The sequence below is a fragment of the Haplochromis burtoni genome, unplaced genomic scaffold, assembly GCF_018398535.1.
Source record: "Haplochromis burtoni strain Fernald_Lab_line unplaced genomic scaffold, NCSU_Asbu1 Contig_1918, whole genome shotgun sequence".
Classification (NCBI taxonomy): Eukaryota; Metazoa; Chordata; class Actinopteri; order Cichliformes; family Cichlidae; genus Haplochromis; species Haplochromis burtoni.
Window position 1 is genome coordinate 1 of NW_024584279.1, and position 6827 is coordinate 6827.

The window sequence follows — 6827 nt, forward strand, 5'->3', positions numbered from 1 at the left end:
GACCTACGAACTTCTAACCCCTGCGATTCAGTGGTACAGTTTGAGCAGGAGCTGAATACTGCGACTGAAAAACACACAGTGTATTCCCAGCTTTAGATGTTATAATCCTATACCTTTGATAATTGCAATCAATGATAACTTCATGCATTGTTTTTAATGTTTAGCATGTGAACAAAGTGAAGGCTTTTACTATAAATAACTTTTTGTTCAGTTTTTCTCCCGAAACACCTGAAATACTTTCAATTCAATTTAAATTCAATTCAATTTTATTTATATAGTACCAAATCACAACAAAGGTTGATTCAAGCCACTTAACCTCAAGGACTAACTGTAATATATAAACATAAAAATATAGAGCATGCTCTTGTGTTGCAGTTGAAGTTCCTTTGAGAATTTCAGGTCCAAGGTGTTGGTTTTCTTTTTAACAACAGTTTAATGCGTAGCCCATATAAAGTCTTTGTGTATTCGGAGGTATTTAAAGCTGTCCACTGTTTCCACAGTTGAGTTATTCATGAGTACTGGCAGATGAATGCTCCTCCACGTTCATGTAATTCACAACAACCTCCTTTCTTTCTGAGATATTCAGGCATAAATGCTTGTTTTGGCAATAATCTTCCAGGGCTGTCTCATCAGTAAGTGAACTCAATCCTGTAAACCTCTCAGTTATGTTATTAGCTCTTTTTTACCCCAAGCTGTCATGGGTGTAGAGTGAGTGTAGGAATGGGTTCAGAGCACAGCCCCTTGTCTGTTATTTGTACAGTACTTAGTGATTATATGTCTGTACAAAGCATTTTATAAATAAACATACTGAGGTTTAATCAGCTGTGTCACCAGATGAATCAATAAAGGGATTGTCTCTTCATTTTTAAATCTGCTCATTTTATTTCTATTTGTTTTAATTTTACAGATATGGGTGAAATTCTTTCTAGATAATTATTTTCTGACATTTTGAGAGTTTTGGACATAAACACTGATGCAGTGTTTAGAGACAAGCAGGAAACCTCAGTGGAAGACTCCTGGTCGGGGTTTCTGACTGCACAACAAAGTATATGCCAATAAAAGACAATTAATGTCAGCTTGACAGTCATACATGTTATAAGAAACAACAAGCTATCACAAACAATAGATAATAGTTTACAACACACAAAGCTCAGCAGCACTAAATTAAAGTTATCAGAGCATATCAGACTGTAAATTCTGCCATCACAGTATTTAATTGTCTGCCATAGCTGCAGAAGTGTTAAACACACATCTCTTGGCTTCCTGTAATGAGTCACTGCCCCATAAGGCCCCTCCCCCCGGTCTCTGACTCAGCACCTCCTGTCTGTCCTCATGTTCACTTGTTCCCTCCCCTTCTTATCTCCACTTTGTAGATGGGTGTAAGCAACATGTGGCAATCCGTAAGAGCTCACAGGCCCCGTTCACAGCAGCAGCACATGTTGTTTAGATCAGAGCTCAGACTAGTTTCAGTTATAAGGAAGTGAAACTCACACAGTCACTGACACTGAGAGGAGAAATGGCGCAGAAAGGAGTTCAGCTGGACCAAGAAACCTTCTCTTGTTCGATCTGTTTGGATCTGCTGAAGGATCCGGTGACTATTCCCTGTGGACACAGCTACTGCATGAACTGTATTAATGGCTTTTGGGATGGAGAGGACGAGAAGAAAATCTACAGCTGCCCTCAGTGCAGACAGACTTTCACAGCGAGGCCTGTCCTGGTGAAAAACACCATGTTAGCAGATTTAGTGGAGGAGCTGAAGAAGACTGGACTCCAAGCTGCTCCTGCTGATCACTGCTATGCTGGACCTGAAGATGTGGCCTGTGATTTGTGCTCTGGCATGAAGCTAAAAGCTGTGAAATCCTGTCTGGTGTGTTTGGTCTCTTACTGTGAGAAACACCTTCAGCCTCATTATGATGTGCTCCATTAAAGAAACACAAGCTGGTGGAGCCCTCCAAGAAGCTCCAGGAGAACATCTGCTCTCGTCATGATGAGGTGATGAAGATGTTCTGCCGTACTGATCAGCAGAGTATCTGTTATCTCTGCTCTGTGGATGAACATAAAGGCCACGACACAGTCTCAGCTGCAGCAGAAAGGACTGAGAGGCAGAGAGAGCTGGAGGTGAGTCGACAAAACATCCAGCAGAGAATCCAGGACAGAGAGAAAGATGTGAAGCTGCTTCAACAGGAGGTGGAGGCCATCAATCAGTCTGCTGATCAAACAGTGGAGCACAGTGAGAAGATCTTCACTGAGCTGATCCATCTCATCCAGAAAAGAAGCTCTGATGTGAAGCAGCAGATCAGATCCCAGCAGGAAACTGAAGTGAGTCGAGTCAAAGAGCTTGAGGAGAAGCTGGAGCAGGAGATCACTGAGCTGAAGAGGAAAGATGCTGAGCTGAAGCAGCTCTCACACACAGAGGATCACATCCAGTTTCTACACAACTACCCCTCACTGTCAGCACTCAGTGAGTCTACAGACTCATCCAGCATCAATATCCGTCCTCTGAGCTACTTTGAGGATGTGACAGCAGCTGTGTCAGAGGTCAGAGATAAACTACAGGACATTCTGAGAGAGGAATGGACAAACATCTCACTGACAGTCACTGAAGTGGATGTTTTACTGTCACAACCAGAGCCAAAGACCAGAGCTGGATTCTTAAAATATTCATGTGAAATTACACTGGATCCAAACACAGCACACACACAGCTGTTATTATCAGAGGAAAACAGAAGAGTCACATTATTGTTTTATCATGAGTCTTATTTTGATCATCCATACAGATTCACTTCTTATAAACAGGTCGTTAGTAGAGAGAGTCTAACTGAACGTTGTTACTGGGAAGTGTTGAGGAGAGGAAGAGGAGTTATTGTAGCAGTTGCATCTAAAAATATCAGGACAGCACAGGATGAATGTTGGTTTGGGCACGATGACCAATCCTGGGCATTAGAGTGTTGCAACAAAAACAGTTATATATTTTGGCACAACAACATCCAAACTCCTGTCTCAGGTCCTCGTTCCTCCAGAGTAGGAGTGTACCTGGATCACAGAGCAGGTATTTTGTCCTTCTACAGCGTCTCTGAAACCATGACTCTCCTCCACAGAGTCCAGACCACATTCACTCAGCCGCTCTATGCTGGACTGAGTCTTTACTATAATTATGGAGATATTGCTGAGTTCGTCACACTGAAATAGACTGAAGTCTTTCATATTGTGGGTTTAAATCTGTATTTTAGTTTCATCATTGTTGTGACATTTTGTCTGTGCACAGAGATCAGCTGTAAATCAATCATTACCCCAACATCTTCTAGATGTTGAATGATGTTATTGAGTGTTTTATAACGAGCTGTTCCTAAGTCTGTTTAGCCATGGAGGCTATGACTGCTCATGATCATTTTCATCTACAAAAACATTTCACTGCATAGAAAGAGCTGATCTCTAAATGAGTAGTGATCATCACTTTATACACTTGGAAAGAAATGTATAACTGGAAGACTAACTTTTCTGGGGGGTAAGTCATGACAAATGAGGTATTATGAAACTCTAGTTTTAAGGAGTAATCAAGATGAGATTGTCCGTTGTTTTTAAAATTCACTACATGAAGAAATTTAATATTATTATAATTACAAATAAAACGTTGAAAAAAACGTTTTTTTCTGTCTTCATTCCAGGGTCTCAGTCAAGTATGATAGGAAAAGTGCTAAAATAATCTTGAGGGAATAACTGAAGAAATCTTCCTCCTAAAACCCCACAAAGTTCATGTTTAGACCAGAGGAAGATTCATCAGTCAATCTCGTACTTGTTGATTTTTAAAGCAATGTTTTTTTTTTTCTTTCAATCAGTATATAGAGAAGTTTTTTTAATATGGGTCATCATGGACAAAGTTATTAAACATTTTAAAGCACTGAAGTGTTTTATTTCTTATTTATAAACTGCAAACTTATCAGTTTTTCCCATGGTCTCTCAGTGCAGCATCAGTATTACTGGTTGTGACTCACAGCCTCTCCGTGCTAGATTTTTCTTCTCTTCAGTCAGATATGGACTGCTCTCTTAGCCTGCCGGTGTGAGATTTGTGAATCTCTGGGAGATGAATGATTTGCCCCCTTTCATTTAACAAAAACACCTCCTTTGTCTTGAAAACATTTAGGCATAGATGGTTGTTTTGGCACTACTTTTCCAGGGTTGTCCCATCTCCTGTCATAGCTATTGGTGAAAATATACGGACATATGTACAAATGTGGATAAAAACAAATCCAAACAAAGAAAGAAACCACAAAAAAACCAACAAACAAAACTCTGATCACTGGTGTAAAACAACAGTTACACAGAAAAAATGATCCAAAGGAGACACCTGGTGGACAACGACAGATATGACAACAAGAAAACATTACAACATAAAGTGCCTTGACGTAACTGTTGTTGTGATTTGGCGCCAAATCAATAAAAATGAATTGAATTATATAAAAGAATCAAGTTCTTGTAGAGAACTGGTTTCAAGTGGGTAAATTTGTGGAATTGATCTCATTTTGTGTGCTGCAGGAGGAAAATAGTGGCACAGTCTACAGCTTGGACATGGACATTACTTTTTTTTTTATTAAACAAAAGGATAAGCGTGAGATGGTAAAGTGTAAACTGTGTCCAGGACAGAAACAGCTGCATGATCCTGCTAACACAACTTCGCACAGACAACCTGCACAGATGGCATTTTAACACTAAGCTAGCCAAGAACCCAGAGTGATGTTAAAGCTGAGCAATGCTGACCCCAGCACAGCAGCCCGACTCTGAACTTCAACAGGTAACAAACGTGTAACCAGTCAGGTTGCAGCCTTCGTTTCTATCTGTTCTTGTTTCTGAAGTAGAATTCACAGTGGTTTGATTGCTTTAAAAAATTCTTGCGGTGGTTTTCATCTTTGCATTTTGTTGTTGGCTTTGTGTTTGTGATGGCAAGCCACACATGCTAAGCTCCACACCTCACCACTAGTTTGCTTCACTTTAGTTTACTTTGCAGTCCCTACTTTAAATATATTTTATTTATTGTCTATTATATTGTTTCTTTATTATAGTTTACTTTTTCCATCACACCTTACAATGTTTATATGGAGTGCACCCATATCAACACTGCATGATCAAATTTATGTTTTATGTTTTATTAATACGTCTTTTTGTTTGACATACCTGCGGGTTTGGCTTCTCCTTTCTGGTTGGCAAAAGGCTGGGGGATCGGAAGTACTGCTGACAGCCTCATTGGACTGAACAACATGCTTCATTGCCAGGGGGGTGTTTGAGTTTGCTTAATTGTTTTGTGTTAGGTAGTTATATGGCAGCTATTTTGTTTTCCCCTCGTGTGTCATAGGGTTTAGCTAAGTCAGTATTTAAGTTCCCTCCTGTTACATTTCAGCTTGTTAGTCTTATGGTTCAAAAATGAATGATGTGAAATACATTTAAGACATGATACTTCATACAGGTCAAATATTTCAAGAATAATGTTTCTCAATGTAAAATTGTAAAGAATCTTTAGATAGGATACAACATTTTGTAAACAGGTACCTCAGAACCTGCTGAGCCGTGCCTCTCTTGTACTGTTACATGGATGTAAGCGCACGTCCTTGTAAAATTTTCCACAGTGCTTCTGCTAAATCAACCAAACAAATACATGTACTCTTGCAAATTATAAACAATCCAATTGTTCCTTTAAAAAGCAGCACAAACAGATAACAACAAAGATTGTCGGATCTTTCCAAAGTTCTCATTCCTGCATTTCAGTGCTTCCTGGAAAGAGTTTTGGAGGAATCTACTCTTTATGCTGACAAAGTAGGTCATAAACCTCCTCAGGCCAATGTTGCTGCCTGTTTCTTTGATTGCTGTTTTTAGATTGATTCCGTTCTGCAGCGCTGCATCTGTGACTGATATCATTCCACCCCTGCACTCTGCAATATTTGATGCATGTGGAGGATTCTGCTGTTTCTGTTGCCCAGGATGGCTACTTGTTTTACATCTTTTATTTCTGTATTGCTCCCTGTGGAAAACATATCTGGATTTTCTTATTGTCCAGATTATCAATTGTGTCTGTGCACTTAGTCTTACATTTGTCGTTGATGTTAACCAGCTCAAAGTAGCCCAGGTCATTGGTGAAGCGACCATCTGTCCGCCACATATATCCCCTTCTCTCCGTAAACACAGAGGTACTTGAACTGTTTTACATGGTCAATTTTAAAAACCTTCTTTCTTTTTTGGGCATTTATTCCTCCATTTGCACCAATGTAAAAGACAAAATAGTAATCTCTTGCCTTGACCATCTTCTTATATGTATTGAAAGGCTTTAAGGCCTCCAGCACTGTGCAACTGTGCAAGGCCTTTCTGTGTGATTTGCATGTTGTCCTTGTGTTTATCTCTGGGCACTCTGGCTTCCTCACAGTCCAGAGACATGTAGTTAGTGGGGTTAGATTAATTTGTGATTCTAAACTAAACTGTGTGTATTGGATTTCACTCTGAACCCATTAACTGAATCAGAATCAGAATCAATAAAATATTCTGATTCTGATTTAGTTGTTCAAATAGTTTATTCACATAGTAAAGAAGTTGTTACTAGTATAAGGATATATTTTCTCAAATAAAGAGAATTTCATCATCTGCAGTTCATGAAAAAAGTGTCACATTAAAAACAAATCAGTAGATTCACGAATTAAGGAAACAGTCTCTTTTCAGCTGTAGATGTACGCTTCACATACAGTTCAAAGACAAGCATGAGGGTGCACACTTGGGCATCTTTTATTTTGCATGCTTATACCATTGTGGATTTTGCTAAATAAATTTGCTCAAGAGTCTTTCATATG

General features: G+C 39.3%; 1 pseudogene; it reads left to right on the forward strand.

The window, feature by feature from the left end:
* Positions 1-1430: 1430 nt before the first annotated feature.
* LOC121813560 lies at positions 1431-5013 on the forward strand (annotated as a pseudogene).
* The last annotated feature ends 1814 nt before the right edge of the window (positions 5014-6827 follow it).